Genomic DNA, 16,784 nt, shown 5'->3' with positions numbered 1-16,784 from the left:
CAAGCCCCTTCACCACAACAAGGTAACGATCACGAAGGGGAATTGACACATGTATGTGCCTTTTTTTTGGGGGGGTTTTTGAAGCCACAGTGCAGCACCAGAGGCCAGAAAAATTAGGCATGTACACATGCCTGAAAAATTAGGTATTGTTGCAGCCGCTGATCCACCTGTGCATTCAGGGCGGACAGGAGTGTTGATCTGGTGTGACTCTCTGCTTTCAGGCAAGTCAATCCCAAGACGGCGTGACACTGCCGTATCCGGGATGTGGAATAGCCCCTGGGGAGCTGAGGGTGCCGTTGATGTGGAGCAAGACGCAGCAGCAGAAGAGGACTCAGCCGAGGAGGTTATGGAAGAGGATGGAGTAGGACGAGTAGAGGAGGTGGCAGCAGGCCTGCCTGCAAGTCGTGGCGGTGTCACCAACTCCTCTGCAGAGCCACGCATTCCATGCTTGGCAGCCGTCAGCAGGTTTACCCAATGCGCAGTGTAGGTGATATACCTGCCCTGACCGTGCTTTGCAGACCAGGTATCAGTGGTCAGATGGACCCTTGCTCCAACACTGTGTGCCAGACATGCCATTACTTCCTTTTGCACAATCGAGTACAGGTTGGGGATTGCCTTTTGTGCAAAGAAATTTCGGCCGGGTACCTTCCACTGTGGTGTCCCAATAGCTACAAATTTTTGGAATGCCTCAGACTCCACCAGCTTGTATGGTAAAAGCTGGCGGGCTAAGAGTTCAGACAAGCCAGCTGTCAGACGCCGGGCAAGGGGGTGACTTTGTGACATTGGCTTCTTACGCTCAAACATGTCCTTGACAGACACCTGACTGTGGGCAGATGAGCAGGAACTGCTCAAGGAGAGAAACGGAGTGGCGGATGGTTGAGAGGGGGCAAGGAGGACAGCAGTGGTTGACGTGGCTGAAGATGCTGGACCAGGAGGAGGATGGCGGCTTTGAGTTTGTGTGCTGCTTGTACTCATGTGTTGATCTTATAGGCGTTTGTGATGTGCGATCATGTGCCTTCGCAAAGCAGTTGTACCTAGGTGGGTGTTGGACTTCCCACGACTCAGTTTCTTTTGGCACAGGTTGCAAATGGCATCGCTGTTGTCAGAGGCAGACACACACAAAAAATGCCACACTGCTGAGCTCTGCAATGACGACATTCTGGTGGTGGCAACAGCATGCGTTGATTGGCGTGCTGTCTGGCTGACCCCGGGTGCCGATGCATACTGTCTGACTGTGCCACTAGCTCCTTGCGATGACCTCCCCTTGCTTCCAACTCGTCTCCTCCTCCTCTCTGTCTCCCCATCTGAACTTTCCCCCTGTTCTTCTTCTCTTCGAGCGGGCACCCACGTGACATCCACGGACACATCGTCATCATCAACCGCTTCACTTGTATCTGACAACTCAGCAAAGGAAGCAGCAGCGGGTACAACATCATCATCATCACACCGTACGTCCATGTGTGTAATGCTGCCTGACTGAGACATATCCCTGTTATCTACATCCTCTGGCAATAATGGTTGCGCATCACTCATTTCTTCCAACTGATGTGTAAATAACTCCTCTGACAGATCAAGTGAAGCGGCTGTGGTGCTAGTGTTGGTGGTGGCGGCAGGCGGGCGAGTGGTAACTTGAGAGGTGCCCGAAACTAAGCTGGAGGAGGATGGTGCGTCAAGGTTCCGAGTGGAAGCTGTAGAAGATTGGGTGTCCTGTGTTAGCCAGTCAACTATGTCCTCAGAACTTTTCGAGTTCAGGGTACGTGGCCTCTGAACACTGGGCATTATTCTAGGGCCAAAGGTAATCACAGCACCACGACCACGACGGCCCCTGCGGGGAGGCCTGCCTCTGCCTGTCAATCTTTTTTCGATTAGTGGTACTATGCGTGCAAGCTACTGTGACACCAGATATGAGTGGCACTGTGCACTGGCAGAAGTTGGCAGAGTAGACGCTGTAGGCCTGACACACACGCTTGCAGACAACTAACTGCTATTCAATCTATTACAGTCAAAATTGTATTTTTTTTTTTTTAATGTACACTACTGTTACACCAGATATGAGTTGCACTGGTGTGACACTGTGCCCTGGCAGGCCCTGAAACGCACACGCGTGAAGGTAACTGACTGCTATTATTATCCAGTCAAAATTGTATTTTTTTTTAAAATGTACACTACTGTTACACCACATATGAGTTGCACTGGTGTGACACTGTGCCTTGGCAGGCCCTGAAACGCACACGCGTGAAGACAACTGACTGATAGTATTTCACAGTCAAATTTCTAGTTTTTTTTTTTATGTACACTACTGTTACAACAGATATGAGTTGCACTGGTGTGACACTGTGCCCTGGCAGGCCCTGAAACGCAAACGCGTGAAGGCAACTGACTGCTATTATTTCACAGTCAAATTTCTAGTTTTTTTTTAAATGTACACTACTGTTACACCAGATATGAGTTGCACTGGTGTGACACTGTGCCCTAGCAGGCCCTGAAACGCACACGCATGAAGGCAACTGACTGCTATTATTTCACAGTCAAAATTGTAGTTTTAAAAAAAATGTACACTACTGTTACACCAGATATGAGTTGCACTGGTGTGACACTGTGCCTTGGCAGGCCCTGAAACGCACACGCGTGAAGGCAACTGACTGATAGTATTTCACAGTCAAATTTCAATATTTTTTTTTTTATGTACACTACTGTTACACCAGATATGAGTTGCACTGGTGTAACACTGTGCCCTGGCAGGCCCTGAAACGCAAACGCGTGAAGGCAACTGACTGCTATTATTTCACAGTCAAAATTGTAGTTATTTTTTTAAATGTACACTACTGTTACACCAGATATGAGTTGCACTGGTGTGACACTGTGCCCTGGCAGGCCCTGAAACGCACACGCGTGAAGGCAACTGACTTCTATTATTTCACTGTCAAATTTCTAGTTTTTTTTAAAATGTACACTACTGTTACACCAGATATGAATTGCACTGGTGTGACACTGTGCCCTGGCAGGCCCTGAAACGCACACGCGTGAAGGCAACTGACTGCTATTATTTCACAGTCAAAATTGTAGTTCTTTTTTAAATGTACACTACTGTTACACCAGATATGTGTCACGGCTGTATGTGAGCAACAAGAGTATACACAGTAAAAAGAGCTACTGACCGGACCCAAACTAGGGAGGATAAAGGGTGACCCCTGTCAGACCCTCAAAGCTCTCCCTATGCTGCTAAAGCACATGCCCGGATCCAAATGGCAGAAAGAGGCATGCCCGCGTACCTAAGACTGATGACCACTGTAACCCCTACAATAGTGGAAGGGGCACGGCCACCGGTGCCCTGCTCAGTATATGGAGGGAACCGTGGCCACCTCAGATCCAGTCAGAAAATAACCAGGTACACAACAATGTCTGCACACTTAGCTGAAGGAGCTGCAGCCGCAGAGAAGACGGATCCAAGGACAGCTGGCAATATCCGGAGTGCTTGCTGCAGCAGAACACAGGTCCAGTGAACTGATAGCTACAAGTGAAGATACTCAAGCAAGAGCTACAACTGAAATGAGAAATATAATCCACGCCCTACAATAGGAGGAGGGGTGATTTAATGGCAGGGAAATCAAACGCAGGAGGAACAGCTGGGAGGAAGGAAACAGAAAGTAAAGACTTCATCACAGGGGCGGAGAAACAGAGCAGTGAGAACTCCTCCAAGCTCTAGTAGTGACATCATCACAAGGGTGGAGAAACATAGCTGTGAGAACGTCTCCAAGCTCTGGTAGTGACAGTACCCCCCCCCCCCTCTACGGGTGGACTCCGGACACCCAGGACCCACCTTCTCAGGATGAGCCCCATGAAATGCCCTGATGAGGCGAGTGGCTTTAATGTCCGACACCGGAACCCACATCCTCTCCTCAGGACCATAACCCTTCCAATGAACGAGGTACTGAAGAGAACCGCGGACAATGCGAGAGTCCACAATTCTGGAAACCTCAAACTCCAGATTGCCATCAACCAAAATCGGAGGAGGAGGCAAAGAGGAGGGTACCGTGGCCTGGACATATGGTTTTAAGAGAGATCTGTGAAATACATTATGTATCTTCCAAACCCGTGGAAGATCAAGACGGAAGGCAACAGGATTGATGACTGACAAGATTTTATAAGGCCCAATAAACTTGGGACCCAATTTCCAGGAGGGAACCTTCAGTTTAATATTTCTTGTAGACAACCACACCAGATCACCCACATTCAGGTCCGGACCAGGCACACGTCTCTTATCAGCCACACGCTTATACTTCTCACTCATCTTTCTAAGATTACTCTGAATCTTTTGCCAAATGGTAGACAAAGACGAGGAAAATCTCTCCTCCTCAGGTAAACCAGAAAGAGCCCCTCCCGAGAATGTCCCAAACTGCGGATGGAACCCATATGCACCAAAGAATGGTGACTTATTAGAAGATTCCTGACGACGGTTGTTCAGAGCAAACTCAGCAAGAGGGAGAAATGAACACCAATCCTCCTGGTTCTCTGCCACAAAACAGCGCAAATATGACTCCAGATTCTGATTGAGGCGCTCAGTTTGACCATTCGACTGCGGGTGAAAAGCAGAAGAGAAGGACAGCCGAACCCCCAGGCGAGAACAGAAAGCCTTCCAGAACCTGGACACAAACTGCGTGCCTCTATCGGAAAAAATATCAGAGGGAATGCCGTGCAATTTAACAATATGGTCGACAAAAGCTTGCGCCAACGTTTTAGCATTGGGTAAACCAGGGAAAGGTACGAAATGAGCCATCTTGCTAAAACGGTCCACCACCACCAGGATCACCGACTTCCCCGAGGAACGAGGAAGATCCGTGATAAAGTCCATGGACAGGTGTGTCCAAGGACGGGAAGGTATGGGTAACGGGAGAAGGGAACCTGAAGGCCGTGAACGAGGGACCTTAGCGCGAGCGCACGTCTCACAAGCAGCCACAAAACCCTCCACCGACTTACGAAGAGCCGGCCACCAAAATCTCCGAGCAATGAGATCTACCGTGGCTCTACTCCCGGGGTGACCAGCAAGAACCGTATCATGATGCTCCTTGAAGAGTTTGTGACGTAGCTCAGGAGGCACGAACAACTTCCCAGAAGGACAACGGGCAGGTGCCTCAGTCTGGGCAGCCTGGACCTCGGCCTCCAAATCGGAATATAGAGCAGAAACAACTACCCCCTCCGCCAAAATGGGACCTGGGTCCTCTGAGTTTCCTCCTCCCGGAAAACAGCGAGAGAGAGCATCAGCCTTCACATTTTTGATCCCAGGTCGGAATGTAACGACAAAATTGAATCTGGAGAAGAACAGAGACCATCTGGCCTGTCTCGGATTCATACGCCTGGCCGACTCCAAGTATGCCAGATTCTTATGGTCGGTAAAAATGGTGATAGGGTGCCTGGCCCCCTCCAACCAATGGCGCCATTCCTCAAAAGCCAACTTGATGGCCAACAACTCCCTATCTCCCACATCATAGTTTCTCTCTGCCGGGGAGAGTTTTTTAGAGAAAAAGGCACAGGGTCGCCATTTGGCAGGAGAAGGGCCCTGGGACAAAACTGCACCCACACCCACCTCGGAAGCATCCACCTCAACAATAAAAGGTAAGGAAACATCGGGATGCACCAAGACGGGAGCAGACGCAAAACTCTCTTTAATCTTAGAAAAGGCTGCAAGCGCCTCCTCCGACCAAGAGGAAAAATCTGCCCCCTTTTTTGTCATGTCAGTAAGGGGTTTGACAACAGAGGAATAATTCAAAATGAACTTTCTGTAATAGTTCGCAAAACCCAGAAAGCGCATCAATGCCTTCTGATTCTCAGGAAGCTCCCACTCAAGTACAGCACGGACCTTCTCCGGATCCATGCGAAAACCAGAAGCAGAGAGGAGAAAACCCAGAAATTGAATCTCCGATACCATAAAAAGACATTTCTCCAGCTTGGCGTACAATTTATTTTCCCGCAGAATCTGCAGAACCTGAAAAAGATGATCCTGATGGGTCTGAACATCAGGGGAAAAAATCCAAATATCATCAAGATACACCAATACAAATTTCCCCATTAAATGGTAGAAAATACTATTAACAAAATGCTGAAAGACGGCCGGAGCATTCATCAGGCCAAAAGGCATAACGAGATTCTCGAAATGCCCGTTAGGGGTATTAACCTCGTAAGGACACATGACGTACCGGTACGTCATGATGTCCTGGTACTTAAGGACACATGACGTACCGGTACGTCATGTGTTGTTCCGATCAATGCCGCCCGGCCGGCAGTGATCGGAACCCGGTGCCTGCTCAAATCATTGAGCAGGCACCTAGGCTAAATGCGCGGGGGGGTCCCGTGACCCCACCATGTTGGCGATCGCGGCAAACCGCAGGTCAATCGCGGGGATCAGAAACTTTATATGCCTAAAAAAAGTTTTATTCACCCCCCCCTGCACCCCCGAATGATTTTTATGGTGGCGGGAGGTGCAGGGGGAGGGTTGCGGGCGGTGTGGGCGGTGCGGGAGGCGGGCGGTGCGGCAGGCGGGATCGCGATCCTCCGCCCGCCTCCCCTTGAAAATTCATTGGTGTTCAGTGGGTATACCAGGGTGCCAGCACATTGCTGGCACCCTGGTATAAACGGCTGACATCTGCGATGCGATGTCAGCCGTTTAACCCTTTCCATACAGCGGTCCGTACGGACCGCTGTATGGAAAAGGTTAACAGCGCAGGGAGCTCCCTCCCTCTCCCATCGGGGGGCTGCTGTGCCTTTGCAGCCCCCCGATGGAGAGGGAGAGAGCCCCCAGACAGCCCCCCGAGAGATCCCCTCCTTACCCTTCCCCGTCTGCGAAGTTCTGAGCAGACGGGGAAGGTTCCCATGGCAACAGGACGCCTCTCAGGCGTCCTGCTGTCCATGGTGCTGAACAGATCTGTGCTGAAAGGCATAGATCTGTTCAGTGTAAGTAAAATACAGTACAGTACAATATATATTGTTCTGTACTGTATTATACAGACATCAGACCCACTGGATCTTCAAGAACCAAGTGGGTCTGGGTCAAAAAAAAGTGAATAAAAGTGAAAAAAAAGTAAAAATTAAAAAACACATTTATCACTGATAAAAAATGAAAAAAATAAAATTCCCTACACATGTTTGGTATCGCCGCGTCCGTAACGACCTGATCTATAAAACGGTCATGTTACTTTACCCGAACGGTGAACACCATAAAAATAAAAAATAAAAAACTATGATGAAATTGAAATTTTGCCCACCTTACTTCCCAAAAAAGGTAATAAAAGTGATCAAAAAAGTCGCATGTACGCCAAAATTGTAACAATCAAACCGTCATCTCATCCCGCAAAAATCATACCCTACCCAAGATAATCGCCCAAACACTGAAAATACTATGGCTCTTAGACTATGGAGACACTAAAACATCATTTTTTTTGTTTCAAAAATGAAATCATTGTGTAAAACTTACATAAATAAAAAAAAAGTATACATATTAGGTATCGCCGCGTCCGTATCGCCCGGCTCTATAAAAATATCACATGATCTAACCCCTCAGATGACCACCGTAAAAAAATAAAAATAAAAACGGTGTAAAAAAAGCCATTTTTTGTCATCTTACGTCACAAAAAGTGTAATAGCAAGCAATCAAAAAGTCATATGCACCCCAAAATAGATGCCAATCAAACCGTCATCTCATCCCGCAAAAAATGAGACCCTACTTAAGATAATCGCCCAAAAACTGAAAAAACTATGGCTCTTAGACTATGGAGACACTAAAACTTTTTTTGGTTTTAAAAATGAAATCATTGTGTAAAACTTACATAAATAAAAAAAATTGTATACATATTAGGTATCGCCGCGTCCGTGACAATCTGCTCTATAAAATTACCCCATGATCTAACCTGTCAGATGAATGTTGTAAATAACAAAAAAAAACGGTGCCAAAAAAGCTATTTCTTGTTACCTTGCCGCACAAAAAGTGTAATATAGAGCAACCAAAAATCATATGTACCCTATACTAGTACCAACAAAACTGCCACCCTATCCCGTAGTTTCTAAAATGGGGTCACTTTTTTTGGAGTTTCTACTCTAGGGGTGCATCAGGGGGGCTTCAAATGGGACATGGTGTAAAAAAAAACAGTCCAGCAAAACCTGCCTTCCAAAAACCATATGGTGTTCCTTTCCTTCTGCGCCCTGCCGTGTGCCCGTACAGCGGTTTACGACCACATATGGGGTGTTTCTGTAAACTACAGAATTAGGGCCATAAATAATGAGTTTTGTTTGGCTGTTAACCCTTGCTTTGTAACTGGAAAAAAAATATTAAAATGGAAAATCTGCCAAAAAAGTGAAATTTTGAAATTGTATCTCTATTTTCCATTAAATCTTGTGCAACACCTAAAGGGTTAACAAAGTTTGTAAAATCAGTTTTGAATACCTTGAGGGGTGTAGTTTCTTAGATGGGGTCACTTTTATGGAGTTTATAATCTAGGGGTGCATCAGGGGGGCTTCAAATGGGACATGGTGCCAAAAAAACAGTCCAGCAAAATCAGCCCTCCAAAAACCAAACGGCACACCTTTCACTCTACGCCCCGCTGTGTGCCCGTACAGTAGTTTACGGCCACATATGGGGTGTTTCTGTAAACAGCAGAGTCAGGGCAATAAAGATACAGTCTTGTTTGGCTGTTAACCCTTGCTTTGTTAGTGGAAAAAATGGGTTAAAATGGAAAATTAGGCAAAAAAATGAAATTCTCAAATTTCATCGCCATTTGCCAATAACTCTTGTGCAACACCTAAAGGGTTAACGACGTATGTAAAATCAGTTTTGAATACCTTGAGGGGTGTAGTTTCTTAGATGGGGTCACTTTTAGGGAGTTTCTCCTCTAGGGGTGCATCAGGGGGCTTCAAATGGGACATGGTGTAAATAAACCAGTCCATAAAAATCAGCCTTCCAAAAACCATACGGCGCACCTTTCCCTCTACGCCCCGCTGTGTGGCCGTACAGTAGTTTACGGCCACATATTGGGTGTTTCTGTAAACGGCAGAGTCAGGGCAATAAAGATACAGTCTTGTTTGGCTGTTAACCCTTGGTTTGTTAGTGGAAAAAATGGGTTAAAATGAAAAATTAGACAAAAAAATGAAATTCTCAAATTTCCTCCCCATTTGCCAATAACTCTTGTGCAACACCTAAAGGGTTAACAACATATGCAAAATCAGTTTTGAATACCTTGAGGGGTGTAGTTTCTTAGATGGGGTCATTTTTGGGTGGTTTCTATAATGTAAGCCTCGCAAAGTGACTTGAGACCTGAACTGGTCCCTAAAAATTGAGTTTTTGTAAATTTCTGAAAAATTTCAAGATTTGCTTCTAAACTTCCAAGCCTTATAACATCCCCAAAAAATAAAATATCATTCCCAAAACAATTCAAACATGAAGTATACATATGGGGAATGTAAAGTCATCACAATTTTTGGGGGTATTACTATGTATTACAGAAGTAGAGAAACTGAAACTTTGAAATTTGCAAATTTTTCCAAATTTTTGTTAAATTAGGTATTTTTTGGTGCAAAAAAAAATATTTTTTTGACTCCATTTTACCAGTGTCATGAAGTACAATATGTGATGAAAAAACAATCTCAGAACGGCCTGGATAAGTCAAAGCGTTTTAAAGTTATCAGCACTTAAAGGGACTCTGGTCAGATTTTCAAAAAATGGCCTGGTCCTAAGGTGTAAAAAGGCTGTGTCCTTAAGGGGTTAAAGGCCGTTTTCCATTCATCCCCCTCTCTGACCCTGACCAGGTTGTACGCGCCTCTCAAATCTAATTTGGAAAACACCTTGGCCCCAACAATTTGGTTGAAGAGGTCCGGGATCAGAGGAAGGGGATAGGGATCGCGAATCGTGATACGGTTCAGCTCCCTAAAATCTAGGCAAGGTCTCAGAGAGCCCTCTTTTTTATTAACAAAAAAAAAACCCGCGGCCACAGGTGACTTTGAGGGACGAATATGCCCCTTATCGAGACTCTCGGAGATATAAGTTCGCATTGCGATTCTTTCCGGTTGTGAGAGATTGTAGAGGCGTGCTTTTGGCAGCTTGGCGCCGGGAATGAGGTTAATGGGACAGTCAAACTCCCGGTGAGGAGGTAGCTCCTGAACACCGCTCTCGGAAAACACGTCCGAGAAATCAGAGAGAAATGATGGCACAGTTTTAGTAGACACCTCTGCAAAAGTCGCTGTGAGACAATTCTCTCTACAAAAGTCACTCCACTCATTTATTTGCCTTCCTTGCCAATCAATAGTGGGGTTATGTCTAGTGAGCCAGGGTAACCCCAAAACTAGAGGAGAAGGCAATCCGTTAAGGACAAAACAAGATATATCCTCCACATGAGTGTCACCTACAGCTAGCCGGATATTGTGAACAATGCCCTTCAGAGATCTCTGTGAGAGTGGAGCAGAGTCAATAGCAAAAACAGGTATATCCTTTTCTAATGTGCAAACCTGAAAACCATGCATGGCTACAAATTGAGTGTCAATAAGATTGACGGCCGCTCCACTATCGACAAAAATCTCCCAAGAAATGACTTTGCTCTCTAGCGCCACCCTGGCAGACAGGAGAAAACGGGAACTGCAGGTCAGAGGAAAAGCATCAATTCCTACATCAACTTTGCCCAAAGTAGCAGATGAAGCAGAATTTGATGATTTACCTCTTGAGGTTTTTCTCTTATTATCGCTCTTAGTACAGTTCAATAATCTCCTAGACGGACAAACATTTGCCAAATGACCTATGCCCCCACAACAAAAACACACCATACTCTGAGGACTAAATCCTCTTTTATCAGGGGCAAGTCGACCTAGCTGCATGGGCTCCTCCTCAGAGGGGAGCGAGACAGGATGAGGCCCCTGCACACTGAATGAGTCCGCACCATTGCCCCTAGACTGACAATGGCTGGACAGAGAGGTCTTGTTTCTTTCTCTTAGACGCCTGTCAAGGCGTACTGCCAATGACATGGCAGACTCTAAGGACGTTGGTCTCTCATGGAAAGCAAACGCATCTCTGAGAGACCATGACAGAACTGACTCCGGAGTGCAGCATCATTCCAACCTGAATCAGCTGCCCATCTCCGAAATTCAGAACAATAAAGCTCCGCAGACAGTTTGTTCTGGTATAAAACACGTAAGTTAGATTCGGCCAGAGCAACACGATCCGGGTCATCATATATCTGCCCCAGGGCCACAAAAAATCTTTCCACGGATCGAAGGGAGGGATCCCCTGATGGCAGCGAAAAAGCCCAAGTCTGAGCATTACCCCTGAGCAGGGGGATGACAATCCTCACCCTCTGCTCCTCCTTACCAGAGGAGTGGGGACACAAGCAAAAATGGAGTTTGCATGCCTCTCTGAAGCGAACAAAATTCTCACTGCCCCGGGAGAACGTTTCCGGAAGTGAGACCATTGGCTCGCAACAGACTCCATGAGCCGGAGCAGAGCCCAATGCTTGAAGCTGAGTCATAGATTGACGGAGATCCGCTACTTCCAAAGAAAGACCCTGCATGCGGTCAACCAGGCCAGAAAGCGGATCCATGTCAAAAAAGGACGGTTTTGGCGGATCATAATGTCACGGCTGTATGTGAGCAACAAGAGTATACACAGTAAAAAGAGCTACTGACCGGACCCAAACTAGGGAGGATAAAGGGTGACCCCTGTCAGACCCTCAAAGCTCTCCCTATGCTGCTAAAGCACATGCCCGGATCCAAATGGCGGAAAGAGGCATGCCCGCGTACCTAAGACTGATGACCACTGTAACCCCTACAATAGTGGAAGGGGCACGGCCACCGGTGCCCTGCTCAGTATATGGAGGGAACCGTGGCCACCTCAGATCCAGTCAGAAAATAACCAAGTACACAACAATGTCTGCACACTTAGCTGAAGGAGCTGCAGCCGCAGAGAAGACGGATCCAAGGACAGCTGGCAATATCCGGAGTGCTTGCTGCAGCAGAACACAGGTCCAGTGAACTGATAGCTACAAGTGAAGATACTCAAGCAAGAGCTACAACTGAAATGAGAAATATAATCCACGCCCTACAATAGGAGGAGGGGTGATTTAAAGGCAGGGAAATCAAACGCAGGAGGAACAGCTGGGAGGAAGGAAACAGAAAGTAAAGACTTCATCACAGGGGCGGAGAAACAGAGCAGTGAGAACTCCTCCAAGCTCTAGTAGTGACCTCATCACAGGGGTGGAGAAACAGAGCTGTGAGAACGTCTCCAAGCTCTGGTAGTGACAATATGAGTTGCACTGGTGTGACACTGTGCCCTGGCAGGCCCTGAAACACACACGCGTGAAGGCAACTGACTGCTATTATTTCACTGTCAAATTTTCTTTAAATGTACACTACTGTTACACCAGATATGAGTTGCATTGGTGTGACACTGTGCCCTGGCAGGCCCTGAAATGCACACGCGTGCAGGCAACTGACTGCTATTATATTACTGTCAAAAAAGTTTTTTTTTTTTTTTTTAATGCAAGCTATTGTGACACCAGATATGAGTGGTGGCACTGGGCAAGTGGGCACAGTATACACTGTGAGCCTGACACACACGCTGGCAGGCAGGCAACTGCAATTAGATTACACAGGAAAAAAAAAAAAAAAAAGCAGACTGATGTTCTAGCCCTAAAAAGGGCTTTTTGGGGTGCTATCCTTACAGCAGAGATCAGATAAGTCCTTCAGGACTGTAGTGGACACTGAATACACTGGCCTAGCTATCGATTTCCCTATTAAATCAGCAGCAGCTACACTGTCCCTCCTCTCACTAAGAATGCAGCTTCCGAATGAATCTAAAATGGATGCTCTCCAAGAGGTGGGAGGGTCTGGGAGGGAGGGTCTGCTGCTGATTGGCTGGAATGTGTCTGCTGACTGTGAGGTACAGGGTCATTAGGAACCCAGCTCTAAGTTGAAATCGCAATGCGATTAATATAACCTGTATTAATCGCATTGCGATTACAACTTAGATCTGAGTTCCTAATGGTTGTATTGCTAGAATTGATGAATATAACGAATATAGCACTATATTCTCAATATTCGTTATATTCTAGCAATACAACAACCATTAGGAATCCAGCTCTAAGTTGAATTCGCAATGCGATTAATATAACCTGTATTAATCGCATTGCAATTACAACTTAGTCAAATTTGTGACACTGCAGCTTCCGAATGAATCTAAAATGGATGCTGTCCAGGAGGTGGGAGGGTCTGGGAGGGAGGGTATGATGCTGATTGGCTGGAATGTGTCTGCTGACTATGAGGTACAGGGTCAAAGTTTACACAATGATGACGAATAGGGGGCGGACCGAACATCGCATATGTTCGCCCGCCGCGGCGAACGCGAACAAGCTATGTTCACCGGGAACTATTCGCCGGCGAATAGTTCGGGACATCTCTATTGGTGAATTCTTTAGGATGATGGCGGTTATAGTCACATAACAGTGCATTATCCACAGATCCCCCCCCCCATAACATTTTGTCATCCACAGATTCCCCATAACAGTGTCATCTACAGATGCCCCCATAACAGTGCCATCCACAGATCCCCCATAATAGTGCTTCATCCACACATTATCCCCATAACAGTGTGTCATCCACAGATCCCCCATATAGTGTCCTCCACAGATCCCACATAACAGTGTCATCCACAGATTCCCCAATAACAGTGTCAGCGACAGATCCCCCATAACGGTGCCATCCACAGATCCCCCATAACAGTTGTAATCGACAGATCCCCCATAACAGTGTCATCCACACATTTCTCCCATAACAATGCACACCCACCAAAAACACACCGTTTGGTTCAAATTTTTTTTTCTTATTTTCCTTCTCAAAAACCTAGGTGTGTCTTATCATCAGGTGCGTCTTATAAAGAGAAAAATACGGTATAATAGTAAATTAGCCTGTTAATTGGGTCGATGAGACCTACCTATTTTTTGTGTTTAAAAAAACTGTACTTGCCACCATCACAGGGATATATAATACACTCACCTAAACAATTATTAGGAACACCATACTAATACGGTGTTGGACCCCCTTTTGCCTTCAGAACTGCCTTAATTCTACGTGGCATTGATTCAACAAGGTGCTGTTAGCATTCTTTAGAAATGTTGGCCCATATTGATAGGATAGCATCTTGCAGTTGATGGAGATTTGAGGGATGCACATCCAGGGCACGAAGCTCCCGTTCCACCACATCATAAAGATGCTCTATTGGGTTGAGATCTGGTGACTGTGGGGGCCATTTTAGTACAGTGAACTCATTGTCATGTTCAAGAAACCAATTTGAAATGATTTGAGCTTTGTGACATGGTGCATTATCCTGCTGGAAGTAGCCATCAGAGGATGGATACATGTTCTCATTCTGTTTACGCCAAATTCGGACTCTACCATTTGAATGTCTCAACAGAAATCGAGACTCATCAGACCAGGCAACATTTTTCCAGTCTTTAACAGTCCAATTTTGGTGAGCTCGTGCAAATTGTAGCCTCTTTTTCCTATTTGTAGTGGAGGTGAGTGGTACCCGGTGGGTTCTTCTGCTGTTGTAGCCCATCCGCCTCAAGGTTGTGCGTGTTGTGGCTTCACAAATGCTTTGCTGCATACCTCGGTTGTAACGAGTGGTTATTTCAGTCAACGTTGCTCTTCTATCAGCTTGAATCAGTCGGCCCATTCTCCTCTGATCTCTAGCATCCACAAGGCATTTTTGCCCACAGGACTGCTGCATACTGGATGTTTTTCCCTTTTCACACCATTCTTTGTAAACCCTAGAAATGGTTGTGCGTGAAAATCCCAGTAACTGAGCAGATTGTGAAATACTCAGACCGGCCCGTCTGGCACCAACAACCATGCCACGCTCAAAATTGCTTAAATCACCTTTCTTTCCCATTCTGACATTCAGTTTGGAGTTCAGGAGATTGTCTTGACCAGGACCACACCCCTAAATGCATTGAAGCCACTGCCATGTGATTGGTTGACTAGATAATTGCTTTAATGAGAAATTGAACAGGTGTTCCTAATAATTCTTTAGGTGAGTGTAGTTAATCAGCCGGTTAATTGGGTCGGTGATATCTGCCTATTTTTTGTGTTTAAAAAAACTGTACCTGCCACCGTCACAGGGATATATACAGTCACTGGCGTAGCTATAGGGGCCCCCTCAAGCTAGGAGAGCAGCCACAGTAAAGCCGAGTGGCGGTGCGATAGGGCCCCCCCCTTCATTGGTGGCAGCGGCAGTTCTGATCAGAGTCCCAGCAGTGTAATGCTGGGGCTCCAATCGGTTACCATGGCAGCCAGGATGCTACTGAAGTCCTGGCTGCCATGGTCAGTTGCTCTACAGCATACTTACATGCGCTGTGGCCGCCGGGCACTCCTCCTTCTTGTAAGGCTACTTTCACACCTGCGTTCGGGTGTCCGCCTGGCCGTGCGGAGGCGAGCGGATCCGTCCAGACTTATAATGGAAGTCAATGGTGACGGATCCGCTTGAAGATGACACCATATGGCTCAATCTTCAAGCGGATCCGTTCCCCATTGACTTTCAATGTAAAGTCTGAACGGATCCGCTCAGGCTACTTTCAGACTTAGAAAATTTTCTAAGTAATAATGCAGACGGATCCGTTCTGAACGGATGCAAACGTCTGCATTATCGGAGCGGATCCGTCTGATGAAAAGTAGCTAGTGTGAAAGTAGCCTTACTCGTCACAGGTCTGTGCGGCGCATTTCTATAAGCATAAGCAATGCGCCGCACAGACCTGTGATTTACAAGAAGAAGGAGCGCCAGGCGGCCACAGCGCATGTAAGTATGCTGCAGAGTAACTGGCCATGGCAGCCAGGACTTCAGTAGCGTCCTGGCTGCCATGTTAACCGATCGGAGCGCCATCATTACACTGCTGGGACTCCGATCGGAACTGCCGCTGCCACCAATGATGGGGGGACGGTTGAAGGGGAGGGTGCACTGCCCACCAATGATTTTAATACTGAAGGGGGGGAGGGCACACTGTCCACCAATGATTTTAATACTGGGGTAAAAGAGGGCACACTGCCCACCAATGATTTTAATACAGGGGGGAAGGGAGGGCACACTGCCCACCAATGATTTTAATACCAGGGGGGCGGAGGGCGACTGCCCACCAATGATTTAATACTCGGGGGGAGGGCACACTGCTGCAGAGAAACTGGCCATGGCAGCCAGGACTTCAGTAGCGTCCTGGCTGCCATGGTAACCGATCAGAGCCCCAGCATTACATTGCTGGGACTCCGATCGGAACTGCCGCTGCCACCAATGATGGGGGGAGGGGGAGGGCGCACTGCCCACCAATGATTTTAATAATGGGGGAGAGGGCACACTGCCCACCAATGATTTTAATACTGGGGGGGAGAGGGCACACTGCCCACCAATGATTTTAATATAGGGGGGAAGGGAGGGCACACTGCCCACCAATGATTTTAATACAGGGGGGAAGGGAGGGCACACTGCCCACCAATGATTTTAATACTGGGGGGCGGAGGGCGCACTGCCCACCAATGATTTTAATACTGAGGGGAGTGCACACTGGCCACCAATGATTTTAATACTGGGGGGCGGAGGGCGCACTGCCCACCAATGATTTTAATACTGGGGGCACACTGCCCACCAATGATTTTAATACTGGGGGGAGTCTACACTGCCCACCAATGATTTTAATACTGGGGGGTGGAGGGCGCACTGCCCACCAGTGATTTTAATGCTGGGGGGCACACTGCCCACCAATGATTTTAATACT

Source organism: Bufo bufo, chromosome 3 (genome assembly GCF_905171765.1).
Source record: "Bufo bufo chromosome 3, aBufBuf1.1, whole genome shotgun sequence".
Classification (NCBI taxonomy): Eukaryota; Metazoa; Chordata; class Amphibia; order Anura; family Bufonidae; genus Bufo; species Bufo bufo.
Note: the sequence above shows the minus strand (reverse complement) of the source record.